Source organism: Polypterus senegalus, chromosome 14 (assembly GCF_016835505.1).
Source record: "Polypterus senegalus isolate Bchr_013 chromosome 14, ASM1683550v1, whole genome shotgun sequence".
In the NCBI taxonomy this organism is placed as follows: Eukaryota; Metazoa; Chordata; class Cladistia; order Polypteriformes; family Polypteridae; genus Polypterus; species Polypterus senegalus.
In genome coordinates, this window is record NC_053167.1 from 20,619,853 (window position 1) to 20,641,678 (window position 21,826).

The following is a 21,826-nucleotide window of genomic DNA, read 5'->3' on the forward strand; positions in this document are numbered from 1 at the left end:
AAATAATTTATTGCAGCAGTACTGTCTCTTTCAAACGTACTAACTTCCAATTCCTGTCCTTACTTTTCTTTCTCCAAATACCCAATCGCCACACAGTCAGTTCTGTAATAGACGTTAAGCCATCTGTAAGCTTATAACACCAATTCTTCAAAACTTTTAAGGAGCATTGAAATATCTTCGTAGTACATGTTTAATTATTCTATCCTTTACGCCAGTCCCAGTGAAGCATACAGTGCGAAGCAGGAACAATCCGTGAATGGAGCGCCAGATCCTTGCTAGCGTATCGACACCGTGTTCTTTAATTATTAACAATATAGATTATTTATATAAAGTTAGTTTCATCTATATAATATAATCAACATATTTTTCTGCATTTCATCTTAAAAATGATATCGTCGTCATATGTAAATATGTGCTTTATAAAGTGGCCCAGGTTGTGCAATATTATAACTATCGCAAGTTTACAGCGAGGTGATTGTACTTATAAGTACAAACAGTTCTACAAGGAGTAGTTGATGGACTGATAGAGTGCATTTAGAGCTCTTGGGATAAAACGGTTTCTGAACTATTAGGTCCGTACAGTAAAGGTTTTGAAGCGTTTGCCATGTCAGAAGCAGTTCAGTTAGGAAGCATGGCTGACGCAGCGTGTGCTTGATGCTGTATACCGATAATTCTCTTACCGATCAGCTGCTCCGAGTGGTGCAGGAAGAGTAATATGGATAAAGATGATCCTCTGTGGCAACCCCTAACGGGAGCAGCTGAAAGAAGGTGCAGTGAGAGTAACAACTCTAAAGTGGCTATGGTATTTAAAATAGTTTGACCATTCTGTGGACCATTATATTGTTACAGGTTGATTACAATCAGATGCATTAAACTAATAAACAATATGCGGTTAATTTCAGTGTATTTATAAAGCCATGTCAGGGATGTGGATCTGAAAAAGAAAGATAAATCACACAGGAACAGTAGCATTGCTTTGACGCTGGGTGCCACTAGTCTGCAAAACCGAGCAGCGAACTTGTGTATGACAGGATATGAGCTACTGTGGAAATGTGCGTGGCTTTACGCCAAGTTTAGGTTTTATACATCGCGATTTGAATGTGGAAATGTTCGTACGCAACGTTTCCTTGCGTACGCACGGTTTTTACCTGAGGCCCCAGGAGAAGTGAGCTGCTGTGACCAGAGGTCTGTGTATGCAGCTGGAGGAGCCACATCTGCAGATATCCTATCAAGAGCATGACTCTGCAGATGTTAGTGTTATGTAATCGGTAGCAGTTTTCAAACAAGTTAAGGGGGAAAGTATAAAAAAAGCTACTTGTGGTAACCTCTGTCAATATAAATTTGAAACACTAAGCTAATCTGTAATTGAAGTCACACAATATACAGGTGCTGGTCATAAAATTAGAATATCATTTCTAAAAATCCTTTTTCTGCATTGGTCTTAACTGATATTCTAATTTTCCGAGATACTGAATTTGGGTCTTTCATTAGTTGTCAGTTATAATCATCAAAATTAAAAGAAATAAATATTTGAAATACATCAGTCTGTGTGTAATGAATGAATCTAATATACAAGTTTCACTTTTTGAATGGAATTACTGAAATAAATCAACTTTGCCATGATATTCTAATTTTATGACCGGCACCTGTATAAGATGCGTTTGAAAATTCATCAGTGCTTCTCAGTGGAAGGTTTTGAAATTTCAAAACTTTACTTAGCACATTGTCTTAAGGATTTTTCAACAAAAATTTATCTTTGCCAACAAATTTCCTTGAAGAATAAAGTGTGATACATTTAATTTAAATTGTGATTTGAGTTGTTTCATGCGAACATATGGGCAGACAAACATTACAATAGTAGTATATACTTTTTGCATTGTAATCAAACATACCTAAAAACTACTAATGATATATACACAATAATGTTTGTTATGGAAGGAAACGTGACAACTCAAAAAGGGGTTTGCATTCTATTTATTAATGTTAACTGTTAAGACCGAACTGACATCAAGCAATGAACAAAACAGAATTATAAACATAATTCATATTTGGATCAAGTGAAAATATTAGTGATACTGTGCATTCATGCACCCAAGCGCACTTAATGAAGTCATTGTGTTTTCTCCCAATAACTTGTGTGGTATTGCAACAATAACACTACAGCAAAATGCTTTTAAAATCTAGGTTGTGCTAATGATTTGTGCAGGCATCAAAAGGTCATCTTCCACATTCCTAAAGAACATTCCACAGACTGTTGTGGTGTGCAGATATTGTACTGGTGTGTTTGCTAGTTTGTCATCCTTTGGCCATGATGTGGAGGTACAGCTGCTGTTTGTTCATTTCCAAAAAAGTTTTGTCGTCTTTAGTTAAGAAGTCTTTTGAGGAAAAAGTCATTAATTATGCAACAGTCTTCGCATTACTATTTTTTTGGTAAGTTCATGCCTTGTTGGATATGGTGGGTTCGCGAATGGATGAATGTAAAGTAATATTTTTTTTTTTTTAAAAAAAACAAAACCCATTTCTGAATTTTAGTCATTTTTGTAAGTCATGAATGTGGCTCTGATGTTAAATTCTAATGCAAATGTGGATTTCTGATTAACAGTTTTAAATTACCTTTGAATTATTTTTAATCTAGCTATGTATCATGTGCTTTTTTTAAGTTTCCCACCGTTGTTTTAAACTTTTAGTCATTTTTAGGGCTCTATTTCAAGCTTTACTCCCTCAACCTCCCGGTGCCACTCTTTTTTTTCCTTTCACGGAAGGCCTCCTGGAGTTGTTGGTTGCTCCTTCTCCCAGGTTGCTCAGCAGGATCAACCTTCAGCCCCCTCTTGAATGTCAGCCACACACTACTCACCTTGGGTTCAATTTCTCATCCGTCTGCTTACCCACACAAATCGCACTTGGTTCCATCCTGTTCCTGCCCTTTTCTCTGTCCTTCCTTTAACCTCCATCTTGCTCTTTCTATTCTTCCTTTGTGTCTCTGTTCTCCTCCCTTCTCAGCTGTGCAGGCTATTTTTATATGGCCTGATTGGGTGCAGGTGTGGTACTATGCCTTCTCCGAAGTGTGAATGAGGCACCTGACTGATCCGCTCTCATTTACATGTGAGTGCGCAATCAGCCAAGCACCCCACTGTTCCATGGAGCAATGCATAGTCTTTCGAACCCTCACCTAATTAACATGGGTTCTTTTTCTGCAGTTCTTGAATAGAAGCACACTTGTTCTGTTATGTTGTTCCTTTTGTGAAAGTGTTTATTTGATTTTTGGACTTCAGGCTTCACACATTATACACTTTGTTTACATTTTGTCAATTACTAAAACATGAAAAGGTTTCTATTTTAACGATGAAATGCATGTGTTCCAAATAACGATATAGTATTTATAAAAGGTGTCATTTTGCTTGACTTCTCACTCTATATAACTCTTAAGCAACTGACACACAGGTAAACAGACTTGAGCTGAGAAAACTTTGTGGCGGTGGGGGGATGTCATAGCAGGCTGCTTATCGACACATTTACAAGACAAAAGATGCTGACGGGGAGGTGCGAAGGGATTTAAGGTGGGACGGTGTGGCAAGTTTTTTCGTAGGCTGTAGTAATTCTAGTGTTAAACAATTTACTTTTCTACATTCCCACAGTAATGTTTACTTTGCATCACATAGCATGTTAAATTTATGGTTGACAGAAGTAGCAAGGTCAGGTTAGTTGCAACGAACAAATGAATTTGGGTATCTTTGTGTTTGAATGAATATGGCTGTTTTGTATTTTGTAGACTTGCACTTGCATGTGTGCTTTGATTCTTTTCAAACTTTTTTTTTTATGCTAAGAAATAGGTCAGAGGTCAGTTTGTGATGACTCTGCAGGGGAAGTTTTTAAGGTCTGTGTGGTTTTTACTCAGTTTGTATTACACATGATATATCGTACTCTAAGGTAATTGCTGGTTTTAATGTTTTATTCAAATAACTCCCAATACAGGGTTTTGTCTTTTACTTCCACCCGTTGTCGATCACTTAAGCTGTCTCGGTCAGACAAAGATTATATACAGAATTTTGAAACTTGCAGGCCTGAAAACTTATAGAATATCAGAAAATAGATTCTACTATGTTCTGACAGATTAAAAAAAGAATTGGTGCAGACTTAGGGGGATGCTGCCCTTGAGGATGAATCATTGCTCCAAACCCACCTATTCATACTGGTGGAACTACAGAAAAACTAGTATATAATGTCAGAACTTCAAGAGTGGCATAGACTTGAATAGCCACTACACAAACAGCAAGTAGTCTATGAGCACAGAGCGAGAGAGAGCACACAGTAGGAGTAAATGATGTTATGAGTAAGGTTCAACCAATGATATTGATATAATTTAAGGAACACAGGGACACAGTTGGAAACTTGTTAAGGGTAAATATCTCACAAACATTAGGACATTTATTCTTTAAACAGATTACCACCGATACTTTGAACAAGTTAGCAAACAGTGTGGTAGACAATAGGAATTTGAGTACTGCCAAAGCTAGAATTGATGTTATTTTGAAAGAATTGTGTGGGTAGGACAGGTGGGCATTGTTAAGTTGAAAGTCCTGTTCTCATCTAGATCTGTTCTAATTTGCAATATTTAGTTTCTTCAAATGCATCAATATCGGTTGAACATGCACCTATATTTTGACAATAAGGCAAGTTTTTACAGAGGATGCATAACGTTGTTTTATTACTTACTGTTTGTTGTACTTGAACATCACAATTTTCCTGTTGAAAAAACTATTTTATGTTTTTCATTTTCTCATTGTTTTCACCCCTGCCAGAATGGCTGGCTGCTGCACAGCCTACTTCAAGTGTGCACAACGTTTTTAATCTGTAACAACTAGGAGGATGTTTTACTGTGTTATCCTTTATGAACCTATGAATATAATGAGAAATCAAGCAAAATGACATATTTTATTGGCTAACTAAAACGATTACAATATGCAAGCTATCGAGGCAACTTTGGCCCCTTCTTCAGGCATTACATGAAGAAGGGGCCTGAGTTGCCTTGAATTTTCTCACTACACTCTGTAACTACGATCATTTTTGTTTCAAATGTCCATTGTTTATTCAGTGGAAAGTAGCTTGGTTATATGTCTCCATATGCTGCAACGATTGCTTGATAGACCACAAAACACTGTGAAAGTTTGTAGATAAGCATTTGCAACAATTTCAGTGTCTGTTTTCTTGTCAAATTGACATGCAGGTAATTATTCAATCCTGACTTTTGAAAGGCCCAGTCTGTCATCTTTCAAAAGAGCAGAGGTTTGGCTTTCTAGGGCATATGGACTTTTCCTGTGCAGTTGTAGCCATTGTATGCTAAGACAATTTATTTGTCAATAAATGTACACAAACCTGCAGTGTTTATTGGTTCCACAACATGTTTTCAAATTCTGTTCTTTATGCAAAAATGTAATTGAAATCCTTTGCTCTTCAAAGAGCCTACACCTGTTACTCTGGCTCTGTAGAAAGTCACACTTGTTATGCAGATAAGAGTGCATCCATAAAATCTTCAGATGATCCACATCCTTACAAAGCAGATATTTACTTTTACAGAGCTGTAATTTGTGTGTTATGTGGTCCTTATAGGTACTGTATAAGCAATGAGAAAAGTTATAAAACTAGTTATGTGACTTCACTGGCTGAATGTGTTTGTGATTAAACAGGTTTATAAAATGACAATTGAACAAGATTATTTATTTAAAAAAAATTGGATTCTTGACGAGCATTTCAGCGTGTTTTAGTGAGTCAAGTTAAGTTGTCTCAGCTTATGAGCAAAATCCAGATACGTTTTCTTCCAAACAACTTTTTATTCAGGAAAAGTAGTGATTTTCATTGTCCATAAAATTTTCTAATATTATAACTTATGATTGATGTCTTTGTTATTAAAATGTAGTCAAATGCTGTTTCTTTTGACTTTGTCTCTCATCTTATTTTCAAGCCTATTGTGTTAAGCTTATTCTCCTCTCTGTTCATCTGTTGTCTTTAAAATCTGGTGAAGTGAGAGGTTCGTGTCTCATGACAGTTGGGAGTCTGGGAGATGCTCAGATATCAACATTCCAGTAGACTAGGCCTATTCAAATGGCGCCTCAGAAGCAACCTTTGATTGGCCCAGCCCGTGGTCCTGCCAGGGCTCCAGACTGTGACTAAAATGGTCTCGAGTTCAAATGGCTTTGGGCGATTATCATTTCTACTTAGTTCGCCAGTTGCAAATAAAATCATTGAATAAATATGTTGTAACATGTGAAAGGCCTTTTTTGTTAAGCGGATGTGTCTTTAACATATGTGTTGGTATTGACTCCCCTTGCATATCCCCGAAACGCATAAAAGCTAGTTTATATCCCATGCTGGGTCACAATGGAGTGTTTGGAAAATGATGCCGGACTTGGAGATGCATGTGGGGACGGCCATGAATGTCAATGTGTTCCGTTTCTCTTTTGGTTTAATGCATACTCCGTGCAAAATGTCAGCCTGTCCGTCAGTAAACGGGTACGAGCAGTCGCCAGCCCGCTGTTTTGTCTTGCTCAGCAATGTGATAAAGACTGCGTTTTAAGGTTGAAGATGTATTAGTCATTTTACCGGTATGCCCTGTGATTGATGGCGGATAGTAAACATTGTTAAAATGGTTTAAAAAATTCCACTTTGTTAGTTGTTTGTTCAGTCATTTTGGTGTTCGCACTGTGTGTTCTGTTACCAATAAGTTCTTCAACGGGAACTCATCAACAAAGAAACAAAAGTAATTATTATTAGTAAATCATTATGTGACACCCAAGAACTCTGTACAAAGGCATTTTAAAGGAAAATCATTAAAATAAATGTACCAAGAGGTGGTGCTCTAATCTTAAATATTTATTCAGGTTTTTTTTTCTGGGAGACAGGGAAACAATTTCAGCAGGAAAGGGTTTGTTGTGGAACTCAAATTTAGCCATTGTCATATGAGTTATTAACCGTGTTCTATGAAAATATATGGCCCAACTAAAATATGTTGGTTTCAAATTTAGCCCAGCTTAAATTGTAATTGAATAGCCCTGCAGTAGACTTATCAAGTCTAATAAACACAGGCTGTTTTAGTAATTGCATAAATCAAGTTGGTGAATCATTTCACACTTTCAAAGTTAATATAAAAAAGGCAACAAAGGGTAAAATGAATAAATGATGAGGCTATATGTTGAAAAAGTTCACCTAGAATGTATCAGTTTGTTTCATCCACTAGATGGCAGCTAAGACCATAAGATGAAGCGGAGTTTAGATGACTTGAATGGCTATTTATTTTTCCTTACAACATAGCACCAAGTACTGGCAGTCACTCTCGTCCAAAGAATCCTCTGCAGAAAATATTTTGTGTATTATTGATGACTTGAATTCTGCACTGTCAGATGAGGATATTGAGCTGTCAGAAGACAATGAGACTGCCGCTGAAAAATAACATCAGTAGTGCAACACATTTTGCAAACAGCCTAATTTAGCATGCCATGTAATTGCTTGCTTTAAACGGTATCACACTCTTCATATAGTCATACAGTATGTTTTTACAATTTAAGCAATAATGTTGAAATTTTGTAAAATAAATATAATTTTGGAGAAGAAAAGTCATCCCACAGCCACAATGAATTAAAAGAAAAATGCTTCTAGTGAATTAAAAGCTATAAACAGCACACTCCTTAGTTGTATAACAATAATCATGTTCTTCCTCTTCATCTTTTCACACTTCTTTCTGTATGGGCTTGAAGTACTTGATCAACCTTCTCCAAACAGTTTGGTCCTAAATCTCCTTGCCAGTCATGTCATTTTCCTTCTGATGTTTTTACTTCATCCATCCACAGTGTTCTCCCCAGAAATATTGTCCAGCTGGGTGGCATGAAAAAGTAACTGGGTGGGGCAGGACGGAGAAATTTGGTGGTGGGGAAAATTAAATGTGCACTATTTTTATTAGTTCATTATTAATTTTCCAATGCTCAATATGACTTCCTTTTTTAAGGTTTGACACTTGTGCCAGAATATTTTTATCAAATTTAAAAAGTATCCTATTCAGGATCCTGCAACCCTAACAAAAATTTTAAATAACAATTGTTATGACATAAACCAAGAGGCACAAGTATTGTCACTGTCGGGAAGAAAAGTAAAAACAATGAAAAAAACGTATGGGAAACCTAATGAAGAAAAATTAAAAAATATTCTTCAAAGCCAACTTGCATATGCAGAAGGTGTCTTCAGTTAAGTATTTATTCTTCTTTTCTTCCTAGAGGCCCAATTGTCTGCAGCTTTTCCATTGTCAAAGTCCCCAGGATCTGGGCCCTCCAAGGAGTGGTGGCTCTGAGGCTAGGGATCTGCACTGGCAATCGGAAGGTTACCGGTTCGAATCCCGTAAATGCCAAAAGGGACTCTGCTCTGTTAGGCCCTTGAGAGCAAGGCCCTTAACCTGCAATTGCTGTGCTGTTTGAGTAGTGAGAAAAGTGCTATATACGTGCAAAGAACTAATTATTATTATCAGCATGAGATTATTTAGCGTGCTTTGATTCATGTGATTTCTCAAACATGTCTTGACTCTTTTAAGGGCAGAAAACACCCTTTCATATCCAGCTGTGCTCACCGGGATCACTAGCCCAATATAAGCAATTCTGGCTAAATTTGGAAACGACTCTTAGAACTCTGATGTTGTTGCCATTTTTAGTAAAATCTGTTTTGGACTGAAGTCTTTGTATGATTGACTTCTGATCATTTTTGATGCAACTGTCCATTCTTGCCTGCTACTTTCATATTATAAAATCGAAAGGCCACCATTCTTGGAGTAATGAGCGACAAGAATGTGGTATAGCGGGTCCGCAGCTTCCAAAAAAAAAAAAAAAAGTCCAGTTTTAAATCCATAGAGACATGTCGATTTAATGAGGTATTTGGGGCGAGTCGTACCTGCACGTGTGGGTTCGATCATTCTCAATTGCTTCATTGGCTTCCTGAAAGGGGGTGACTGCACGAACTGGGGCCCCGTGAAGGTATGTTAGCTGTGGCACTCTAGGGGCTAGTTCCCCCCACAGAACGTCCAGGTGGAGTGTGGCGAGCAAGGCAGGTGCCCTCCCTAGGCTTCCGAGGGGCGACCATGTGAGTGCGAAGGAAGAAGGGATGAGAGCCGACCTCGTAAGGTCTGGCCATGATGCCTGGAGTCAGCCAAGATGGAGGTCGGCCGAAAGGAGCTTGTGGCTGCTGAGTCTCCGCCAGGTACACAAGCAATGGGTGCACCAGGGAGAAAGAGAAGGAGGTGGACTGAGATCAGGAGGTTAGACTGCATTCTAACCACGGATTTTTTTAATGGATTTGTTTATTGATTTTTATTTCCACTTTTTATTGGATTTTTTATGGATTTATATGTGTACTTTTTGGGGGTTACTTTTTTCATGGTCCCGCAAGCTTTCTTTTCGAATTCTTGTGCCTGGCACATTTACCCAAGGTAACTCCATCCTTGTGGGGCGTTTGTTTGAATATTTCCTGCACAATGAGCACCACATACAATTTTCTTTGACCATTAGCCAATTAAAATCTTTAAACCATTGTTTGTTTATGCCGGATAAGTGGTGCTTAGATTTATCAATTGGCAGAGTGTGTGTGGAAGAGATTTCCCCTGATGGACCAGCCTCTGCAATGGCTTTGTCTGAAAGTGCCACGTCAGGAGTTGACGCTGCACCTTCATTAGTTTGTGCCGTGTCTTTTCTGAAAAAAACTGAGCAGTGTTGTTTTCTGAACACTTTTTTTACTCGTGTTGGTAAAACGTTTGGAAAAAATATTAAAAGTACTGTACCTATGAATAAGACTTTTGAGTGGGAAAGTGGGAGCCTGTTGGATATTCAATGCTCACTTGCACTACGGCATGGCAAGACATGAACAAAAAAAGGAATGGCAGATCACTTTAACAAAACCCTCAGCAATTCAGTGACAAAACTTTTGCTCAGGACACAGTGTGTGCTGCAAGGGTTTCTGCACACTTTTTGCAATATGGACTCAGGTCCAAATATGAGCAAATATAAAAACGGCAGAGGGAGTCACTTTAACAGGAACCACAGTGAGTGCTACAAGGATTTTTGCACACAAAACACAGCTAATGCTTAAAGAACTGTGTGTGTGTGTGTGTATATATATATATGTATGTGTATATGTATGTGTATATATATATATATATGTATATATGTATATGTATGTGTATATATATATATGTATATATGTATATGTGTATATATATATATATATATATATATATGTATATATGTATATATATATATGTATATATGTATATGTATGTGTATATATATATATATATGTATATATGTATATGTATGTGTATATATATATATGTATATATGTATATGTATGTGTGTATATATATATATGTATATGTATATATGTATATGTTATATATATATATGTATATGTATATATGTATATGTATGTGTGTATATGTATGTGTATATATGTATGTATATATATATGTATGTGTATATATATGTATGTGTATATATATATGTATGTACTGCCGCTCTGCTCCCACTATTAGCATGTACAGCCCCCGTCGCCTGCCCACCTCCCCATACTCCTTGCTACTGTATTAAGTTGCTCTACCCTCGCTATTACCATGTACAGCCCCCTCTCGAAAGCCCACCTCCCCATACTCTGCTTTTGAACCACGGTCTGCCTCGTCTCCGCTATTGGCTTGTTCAGCATCGAGTGACGGCAACATTCCGCCCCGTGGCACTCCCCTCGACACATGTGATTCTGCTTCTAAAATATTTGCCCGCCTGCCCGTTCCTTGCTATCTCTGCAGATCATTAGATCTGCCTGTGCCTGTAGGTCTGTGGCCCTCATCTCGCAATGTCAGCCGGGCGCTCAATTAAATTAGCCGGGCGGAGCACCCGGCTAAAAGATGCTAGGGAGAACACTGCATCCACCTCCACTTTGTCCTCCCTCATATTCTCTTCCCTTGTACCTTCATTCCCATCACTCTTGGCCACATACTCATTGTCTCTCATCATCACATGCCCATGGTAATTCAACCTACTTTCCTGTAATTAGATATCTTCCCCAATTTTGTTGAACCTATAATTCTCTCTTTTTTTTTTTTTTTCAACTCCCTACATCTCGGCATTCTCATTTCCTCCACATCAAACATCTTCTCCTGTACTCCTTTTACCGCCCATGTCTTGGCGCCATATAATAATGCTGGTCTTAGCATTGTCTTATAAACCTTAACCTTTAACCTTTGCCTTACTTCTTTGATCACACAATACTCCTGATATCTTCTTCCAATTGTTGCATCCACGGTGCTGTCTATGGGTTGTCACAGGGTCCTCAAACTTTTTAAAGAGGCCAGCTTATTGGCCTTCACAGTATGAGAGGGCTGAAGTGTGGCTGAAATAGTTAAGTTATTTGAATTATGATGAAATTTGATACAGCTTTTGCCTTCAACAATGCTTAATCGTAGGGCTTAACTAAATTAATGTGAACTATGTATCTGTTTTTGTCTGACAGGGAAATCTATCAGGTTCCATGTTTGTCACTACCAATTATAATAGGTGATGGAGGTGTGTATCACTGAGTGTTGATCTGGTAGGAGATTTGATGTATTTTAATCCGGGAAAGGTCTGCTCACAAATGTAGGTGCTTCTAAAAATGGTTGTCCTTTTCAGTGCATGTTTGTGAAGATCAGGGTAGTTCTCAGAATGGAAGGAAGCATAGAAATGAATTAGGGTTCAGTTTGTGCTGGTAAACAGGATCAACAATCTCAATGCCTGTGGCAAAATGGTTCTGGAACAATCAAATCTCTCATGCATGTACATGAAGCTGTCAATCATTTATGGATATCATTTTGCAACATTTCCAAGGCTTCTGTACATTTGTCAACTGGGAATGCAACTGGTTGTTTTTCAGCTGATCTTGTCTAATTATTGGGAAGTTAGCTGACGTTTTCTTTTCTTATGTGCTTTAAAAAGGAGGCTCAGTTTTACTTAACATGTGAATGCATGTCACTAATTAGGTTCCACTTCCCTTGAAGCTACATGTTGAGAACATTCAATAGCTCATATCATAATATATCTGTTAAAAAAGCAAGGTGCCAATTCCATACTTGATCACTAAGCTCTGGAACTGCTTTGTTTTTCAGTTGCAGAAATGTGTTGATTTCTGGCAGCAAGTCGTAAAAACATTTCCAAACTAGCCCCGGACTTACCCAACACGCCTCCTTGTGGTACAGAACATCACCGTATACAGTATACATCTCTTGGCAAAAAAAATCCTGAATTTATCTATGGTTCAGAATTTTTGCTTGAATTAAGTTAATACAAGACACCACAACTTTCGTGGACTTAACTGACTTAACTGATTTGGAGCACAGCGCTTGCTGTTGGATCAAACAGTGTATTGCATTCATCCTTCTCTCTGTTGATGTGTGCAACCACTCCACTCACAGAACTTACCATCCTCTGGGCAATGTCAGTTGTAACCAGTTGTAGACCATATGAGCCCCATATTGTCAACAATTTGCCGGACGTTTTCATAGATGTCCTCTCCCGTATATGCTGTACAATGTAGCAAGCTCTTCTTTGATTTCAAATTGCTCGTTAGTTCCCAGAATGAAAAGCTGTGCTGTATTGCAACCATCACAACTTTCAAGTGCCAACAAAAAATAACATGTCTTTAGATTTCATTAGCAAGTGCGTATGCAAATTGTCACCCATTTCTTCCACCCTATGTGTAATTGTGTGGAAAGACTCTCCAAAACTGAGTTAGTCTGCCTTCTGTGGACATGTCTCCTTATTAACAGTAGATACTGGTAGATGCACTGGTAGATATTAGCTTGGCTATAGTCCTAAACTGAAAAAGTATTTCTGTTTTGGTTTTAAAAATGCATTCTGCAGAATTGTCAACCCATCTTTTAATTTTGAGATTTTTTTCTGACCTCATGTCAGAATTGCCGTGTCAGACAATCGTATTTTTCTTTGTCGAGGTACACAGAGCTGACACAAGTTTTATTTTTTTAAAGACACCTATAGAGAAGCAATGAGAAAGAAGGCTTTGTCCTTGCAGTGAACAAAAAAAAAAAAATAGACATTGGTCCTCCATTAATTGAATATCCTGCACTCAGAATCGATTTTCTTTGACCTTGGTTAACATAGCTAGTTCGGAATTCACTTAAGTTGGGGGGAAACGATTACAGGATATTTATATGGGTGTTTTTTTAATGTTTCTGTGATGACTCCAGGTGCCCACATTGCAATTACTTTGGTTTACGTAGGCCTATGTTTGGTAATTTAATGTTCAGCGGGCTGGGCCACACACATTGCAGTTATTTTTTTAAGGGCCGGTAAAGTGACAGTCAAGGGCCATATTCAACTGCATCTAGTTTTCCATCTCCGGCTACCACTGATCTAGATATTTAAATTTATTCACTCTTTTCAATACCTTCCCCTGCAGATTAATTTTTGAATAACTTTTCATCATTAACCATCATATATTCTTTCTTCTTCCCTTTTATGTTCAACTCTATTTTCCAAAGCTCTTCTCCATTCTTCAAAGTACTCACATCCTCCTTTCTGGTGCTATACAGCACAGTTTCATCAGCAAAAAGTATGCATCATGGGAAATTAAATGGTTATTTATACTATGACTCAACACCTCAGTAACCAGATCAGAGAGTTAAGGATTTAGACAAGATCCCAGTTAGAATAGGATCTTTGTTACCCCAGCTCTGCCTTTAACTTAAGTCCTTACTCCCTCTTACTTCTTTCTCTCTCTCTGGACATCTTTATGTGGCACTCTCCAATAAACACCTTAGGCAGTATAGTTGTGGTAGCTCGTTACACCTCGAGATAATCTGACCTAATGGAAGCATGTAGATCAAAAAGAGCAGTGGACCCAGGATAGATCATTGTGGAACACCATATACAGTATAATGTGTTTTTAAAGTATAATTACCACAAATAACAAAGAATTTTCCACCTGTTACGTAAGACTCAAACCAATTTTAAGACATTGCCAGAGAGGCCCACCCACTGACTAAGGCGTTTTATGAGAATATTGTGATCACTGGTATGAAATGCGGCCCACAGATCCAAGAGAGAATGAGATCAGATAAATGACCTTTGTCTGCATTAACCCACAAGTCATTTTCTACTTTAACAAGTGCAGTTTCTGTACTGTGATTTGTACTGTAACTTGTCAAGAGTAGAATGTTTATTCAATTGATCATTTAGCTGTGTAATGACTGCCTTTTTTAGGATTTTACTTTAGAAAGACAGGTTAGAAATAGGTCTAAAATGGTCAAAAACAGGAGTCGAGAGAATTTTTCTTGAGAGAGGATTTAACAGCAACCTTATTGGGATGACCCCAATATCTAATTATAAATTTACTATGTCAAGCACACTATCAGTTAGCACGTAGGATACTTCTTTGATAAAACTTGTTGGTATTGAGTTGAGGACGCAGGTGGAAGGTTTCAATTGAGAAATTATTCTGTATACATTGGGTAAATCTATCCTGGTGAAAAAAATTATTTTGCTTAAAATGGAATATTGGGATTTAATAGGGTCAGTATTGGAGGGATGTATCAATATTATTTCTAATGTCATTCATTTTGAGATAAAAAAAAAAATATAGAAAATGCCTCAAGTTTCACTGGAAGTTTTTTCTTGGAGGTATTCCATTGAGTGATTTGGGTTTAGCAAAAAATCAATAGTAGAGAATAAAACTTTAGGATTACTAGCATTGTTTATAATTTTAGAGAAGTAGCACCTCCTCTCAAGATGGAATATGTTGTTGTATTCTTTTATTGTAGCCTTCAGTATTTCATAGTTGGACAATCAATTTAGTTTTTCCTCATTTATGCACAGATATCCATCATGTTTTCTTTAAATCAGACACTCTTATGGTCTTCCATGGAGTAACAGTGCTGGAGGATTTTTTTTTTTTAACTGTCAATTTCAGCGGCAGCTGTCACTTTAGCATTACATTTTTCCACCATACTATACTTATATTATTTTGCTTATGTCTGTCTGTGCTCAATATAAACAATGGTTGCCACAGCTGCTATATCCCTCCACAACAATAGCAAGGAATCTGTGTTCCTGACAGAGTTTTGGTTCTCAGCTGATCTTCAAGTCTTCAATTCTTCAGTGTGACCAATTATTGACTGTGGTATTTGACTCTTTATTCGGCGCATGCTTTGTTACTAACCAAAACTGTATTATGACACTACCATTTTACACTTCCTTTTTCCTTCACTTCAATGTAAGCCCCCAATAAAATAAAAGGTCGCATACAGCCTATCTATGACCAACAGAAATGGTCTCGCTGGCTTACATACACCAACACACAGAAGCAGAAACATCTACAACACGCCAGACCAACCTTCATAGGTAAGGTGCCTTAGAACAACAAAGACAACGTATGAAAAACCACAGAGCAACATTATCCAAAGTTCAGCGGCAGCAAGTCTTACACCTAGACAGTGAACAAAAAATGAATTACACACACCACCTTTCTGAAGAGCAGTGCCAAACAAGAAACATTACGACGGAAAAACTACAGGGATTCCATAACACTGACAACTCAAAACAAGATATTCTCTTTATATAACGGCATAGGCAATTTCCTGTTTGTTTAGCATATTGTATGGCTATCACCAAGTCACAACAAATGTTTAATGTCCGAGTTTGTCACACCCGGTTTTTACCTATGGCCTGTTGTACACTACATTTTCCTGAGTTACATCGAGACCCGGTTTAAACATTCAGGTACTTACTTGCAGGTTACACATGGGAATTTTTTTGCTGACAATATTATGTAGCAAATTGCATTTTCTGACAATTATAGATGTGGGTATACTACATTACCTGACGGCCACATTTCACACATACTGACTTACATGTGCCCTGCACTTCCTTTCTTATCCAATATGTTCTGTTAACCTGTTCATGTTACACTTTGTATTGTAAATATACTGTTGTGACTATACTAACATCCCATACTAATCATGTGGCTATTCTAATATTGAGTCCTTTCACAAGTCACTTCTTATTAAAATAATCTCCTTCCTTACACATAATGTTCTCTCCCTCATCATCATTTCATTAATGATTTTATTCTTGCACGATTTGCTAGTTTTACATTATTATTACTACTGTAGTAAGCTCTACAAACAGACTGGTTGTTTAAAATGTTAGTAAACTTAGAAACTGCAGATGAATCAAAGAAGTGTTTTTTAGTAATGCACTTCTCATTAATTTTATCTCTCAGCATTTGTACATTAAATAATATTTAACTCTTTTTCTCTTACTATCTTTTAGTTCTCTGGATACTATTATACGTACTCCATTTCTCCTTTGCTCCGGTGTGCATATCTAGTTTTCTGAACACACAACACTCCCCTTTTCCTCCTTTCTAAAAAAAATCTGCCAAGTCTTTTCCTTTTCCAGTGATTATGCAAACATTCAGTGCCCTCAGTCTTGTCTTACCCTTTTATTTCCATTCCCCTGTTTTCTTCTGTTGCTTCTTCTGGGCTGACTTCTTTAACTGGTCCTTCCCTTTGGCCCTGTAGCCCTTGCCCATTTTGCACAGTGATCGGGCAAAGCTTGTGCACGTTGCTTATGGGTTATCCCTAACATTTTACAAAGCTCATTGGGTTGATTCCATCATTAAGGTTTTGGCTAGGTTTTACAGTCTGATGCCCTTCCTGATGCCAACCATCTCTATTTATCCCAGCTTTGGACCAGCATCAAGTTGCACTGGTTTACCCTCCTGGTGACTAGATTAGTTTTGTAACAATAGTAATGCCCATTAAATAGTAAATATTATATGCATACAGATGTATACATTAATGAAATTAAGCAGAAATGTATTTATCTCCCAGATTGCATATGTGTGCTGTGGTTCATTTTTTTAAGTCATTAATCCCCTAAAAAATGTCTGTTTTCATGTAATCGTAAGATATGAATGCATGTATACATTGCAGTGTATGTAGAATGTGAAGTTTCAAGCAGCACACACAATAAGACAGGCATTAACACAATTTGTAATGTTTGTGACAGACCTGCAATAATTATAAATAAGTATCAGGATATTTAACCATTATTGTCACAATATTATGATATTTATCAATTTTAAAATATGTTAATAAAGACAATAATACTGTGCCTACAAAGCAGCAGTACTCTGTGGCAAAAAGGTGTATTGCAAACTTTACACAGTATTTCAAACTTTAACCAGACAAAAAATATTTTCAGTAAAAGATTTTGCTTTTATTTACATTATGAACTATTCTTTTAAAGTGGTCTTAATATTTGAAGACATTTTAATAAAAGCATTCACAAAATTAAATTATAATCAAATTTTACTAGACCCTACTTAAAATATTTCAAATGTTTAAAACTGCACAAAAAATCCTCATAAAACTGCTCACTTAAATAGACAGATCTTTTAGGTCTACTTGTAGTGTAGACATGGCGATCCTGTGCTTTTATTAATTCAGTATTCAGAGAACTGTCACAGGTTTTGGGACAGAAGGACAAGCTTATGTGCACTCTCAGGCTTGAGTGATACTCTATGCCAAGTAACAATGTTTCCACCTGTGCTAAATGCCCTTTAAGATGGGGTGCTACTTTCAGGAATATATAAGCATTTCTTTGTAAAGTGACACGCTCAGCGTAAATTGGTTTTATTGGTTTTCCACCATTGCAGCAGATCACACTCATTGTCTATGTCAGTCATCTGCATCTGCTATCTGTATTCAGCTTAACAGGTCTTTCTCAATTGCATGTCTGCTAGCCAGACCAATTTCTGAGTTTTTTTGGAGATTTCTCAACACTGTTATACATGGAACTTTGAGGAAACGCTATTATATACCCTGGGTCTTTAGTGACCTGATACATATAAGTCAAGCCAGAAATAACCATAGCTGTGTAAAATTTTGAATACCTCTTCCCTGATCACTATAAATTTTTTTTACTAATTTTTAACATTTCTTACAAAACGAATAATAACAAATTACAGTTATATTGAGCTACATTGCTAATGTCACATAGACAATCTGTGTGGTGTTTTTTGGGACAACTTTTGCTTTCAGGTGATATGGCTTGTGCTGTATCAGTCTGAGCGGCTCCTGGTCTGAGCGGCTCCTGGTCTGAGCGGCTCCTGGTCTGAGCGGCTCCTGGTCTGAGCGGCTCCTGGTCTGAGCGGCTCCTGGTCTGAGCGGCTCCTGGTCTGAGCTGCTGGTCTGGCCTGGTCTGAGCGCTCCTGGTCTGAGCTCCTGGTCTGAGCCTGGTCTGAGCTCTGCCCCTACACAATTTCCGTCTCGTACCACTAATGATCTGCCTCACTGTATGTTTGTCTCCCTACTATAAATACAAAGAACTCACAAAAAAATTTTTAGTGTTGTTCTCAAATGCAGCACTCAAAAAGCGCATATAAGAATACAGACACTCATGTAGAAATTTAAAATGATACTGTGCAGAGGCCATGTGTTTTTGGAAATAAATGCCTAATTGCTTTCCCCTTACAAAGCGTTTACTCTGAGGTATAAGGTTTGTAGCCACCTGTTTATTACTTTACAGTTCTTACTAATACAGTGCTTATATAGTAAATGGTTCCAATGCATGGATAGACCACAGATTCATTCTGCATGCAAAATACCCAGATAATTTAATTTCTGAGTGGACTTTTTACTGTCATTCTTAATACTTTTGTGGGAGCGCTGCTTTGGTGTAGTAAAAAACAAAAGTTTAATTTACATTAAGACAGTTCAGTATAATGCATATATAAGAAGAAGTAATTTGTTTTTACGCGTGTCTGTTCATTTATAGTGACTATGCTGGAGGCAGCTGTTTGTCAGCAATATTCCATGCTCTCCTTCCCTATCCTTTGGGATGGATTCAAGCAGGTGCTGCATCAGCATGTTTTGCAGCCAGTGAGGATGGATTTAATTGTGTACCTGTAGAAGAAAAAGATAAAAGATGGAAAAATCCATGCTTTTTTCAGACATCTGAAGAGGTGAACATGTTGGTGATCTTTTATAATAATAACTGAAATGTGCTGTTGTCACTCCCAAGATGTTTATGGCTGCTCACCCTATCAGCAGTAGGATTGTGGTCTGCCTTCTGCTTCCTGAAAACTCTAGTGTGTTTTTTTTTTTTTACTGTAGTAAACTGTATTTTTGACAAAATATGTGTTGTAAATGTGTTTTAAAATGATTGATATTATAAAGTCACTAAAGTTTCTTTTATCTTTCTTTACAGGTTATTGCTGATATCAAACTGAAATAGGACCAAGTGAGGTAAGAGCCTTACTCATCATCTTTGACTTTGAGGTGCTAAAACAATAATTTATTTAAAGCTTTAGTACTTTGTCCTTTAAATTAATTACTGCCATGTACATAGTTCTCTTTATTCTTTACAAATCTAAAAGTGAAAATGAAACTAAATTTAATAGGTGGTTTTTTGCTCCATACGTAAATTTTTTTTTTGGTTGTACTATATATACAATTTACCAGTTTCCGGTCTCTGGCAGTGCACACATTTGTAGTAAAAACTGTGCACTGTGGTGTTGATAAGGGAATTGGCAGAACCTGCATTCACTTCCAAATGCGTATAGTTCAGACTATTTCGTCATTATTCATGTAGGGTGCATAATTGGGTACTTGTACCCAATGAAGCATTAAAGGAACCTGAGTGTTTTACAGAGGGGGAGAAAAAGAAACCAAAGGCCCGGAAAAGGCACAGTTGGAAATGTGAGCCAGTGTAGTGGTGAGGAGGCAAGGGAGCAAAAGTTACAGAGCTCCAGAGCAGGATTGTCCCCTGCTGAACAGCCTAGAAGAGCGGGGCTAGTTGCTAGAACTCCTAGGGATCATGTAGACTCCGAGAAAATTACATTGGAAGATGGAGGACCAGCTACAAGCATCCCACTGGACACAGAATGATAGTTCTTAAGTTAAGAGCTGGAGAGAGCGACCTGTAGGGTGAGCTGGGGAGACGGAGAAAGAAGGATAAACACTTTTTAACTACACTGGGATAACATTTTCTTTGTGTCACTGGATTAGATCTTATTTATATCTTTATAGAGTTTTTTTTCTTTTGTCTCATCCTGGATTTTGTTTCAGACAAGTTAAATTTACAAGAGACAATTTTCTTCTTCTGTTTGTTTTTATCTGGACTGTTTTCTGAGAAATCATATCAGCCCAAGGGGGTGGGTTGGTTGGGGGGAGGGTTGATTGTCTAATCTATGAAACGGCCAGACCGTGGTGGGGTGTGCATTTTGCCAAATGTGCACTTAATTTTACTATGTGCACCACAAATGGTAATAATATTACATATTGATTATACTACTTTTTTAGCCTTGTGTTTTTTCAAAGCTACCACTATTTTTTGAGCAAATAAAAGTAATTAGCAATTTTTTTTCTTGTTAAACATTTATTCAAAACCACTGTAAGCACTTTGAGCTACATGTTTTGTATGAAAATGTGCTATATAAATAAATGTTGTATAATGGGGTAGTGTTAATTTTAGCCTTGGTCCTAGTGGAGAGTCAAGTTTTAACAGTTTATGGCTTTGAATGGTTCAATTTAATCTCATTTAATACCATTACCGAATACCACTATTGGTGTTTTTTAACCAAAGAACACCATGCTTTCGACCCCTAGTTGTAGATACTTTCCACTGTCCATGCTCTACATAGTTCGATATTATTTCTTTTCTTCAGTTCATTTCTGTAGAATGTTTAAAACGTTCAATTCACTGACTGGGCTGTGTAAATGTGGACACTGTATGTCTAACTTCTGTTTGTAATAAGTTACAGGAATGAGTGTTACAATTCAGTGTTAAAGCTTTATCTGGCTTTTGGCATGGCAAAAAAAAAATAGAAGGCTAAACATAAAACTGCAGAGAAACACGAAAAGAAATGTCAGAATATTCTATGTACTCAAAATTCACATTATTCCTACAGATTACCTATTTCAGTTCAAGAGAGTATAGTTTCCTGTAAAATTGTTTTACAGTGACCATCAACAAAAGCCAAGTCGCAAGGAAAAGGAGGAAATGATCAACAGAACAGATGTTTTACAATTATACAGTATGTGGCATATTCAAGGGGAGGCAGCTCAAGTGTACTAATATTAGCTCCTGGTTAAAAAGTACAAATATTTTGTACAGAAAAGTGCTAGGTTATAGTAGTTAAATAGTATTACTTGCACTTCTGATTAAACAACGGCACTATAACTAAGGCTCATTGTTTTAAAAAATTTTCCAGGTGAATCCAGGAAGCATGGCAAGTTAAAACATAACATACTCGTAAATACCATTTTATTTTGTACTAGGATTTTTTTTTCCCCCAAGTTATATTTTTAATTGATTTAATTATGAATGTTCTCACTTTCTTGCTTACTAGTGATGATTGCTTTTTTATGTAGTTGGGAATGTTACAAATTTTATAATTTTATAATATAATATAAAATTGCATTAGACCATGATTGTAGTCTTTGATGAAAGTAATTATTTCTGTTAAGTATACAAGAGGTTATTTTTTAAAAATATATTTTTTTCTTTGAATACTATTGTAGCTAAAGTTGTGCAAGGTTTTGATATCTTTACCTTAACGCTTTTTGTTCATGTAATATATTAGGATCAGTATTCACAGCAACAATCTTTACCTACCCAAATTTGCAGTAGGAAAAAAAATCATGCATTGATTATTTTCATACTATGTTTTATGAATTAGAATATCTTCAAGATCATTACTTTGCACCTGAGAAGCATGCCTGCACAAATGGCTATAGTATGATTTGCAG

At 37.0% G+C, this 21,826-nt stretch overlaps 1 protein-coding gene across 8 annotated transcripts in view; it reads left to right on the forward strand.

Annotated features, from left to right (window-relative positions):
* The window catches only part of adnpb (activity-dependent neuroprotector homeobox b), a 128,941-nt gene that overhangs the window by 48,846 nt on the left and 58,269 nt on the right, over positions 1 to 21,826 (forward strand). For 7 of the 8 annotated variants that reach the window (XM_039735974.1, XM_039735978.1, XM_039735975.1 and 4 more), the window contains one exon: positions 19,284 to 19,321. The gene's annotated coding sequence lies outside the window, so the exon portion shown is untranslated. Of the gene's footprint in view, positions 1 to 18,903; positions 19,039 to 19,283; positions 19,322 to 21,826 lie in introns of those variants that run through there. The other variant, XM_039735979.1, reaches the window with a different exon arrangement.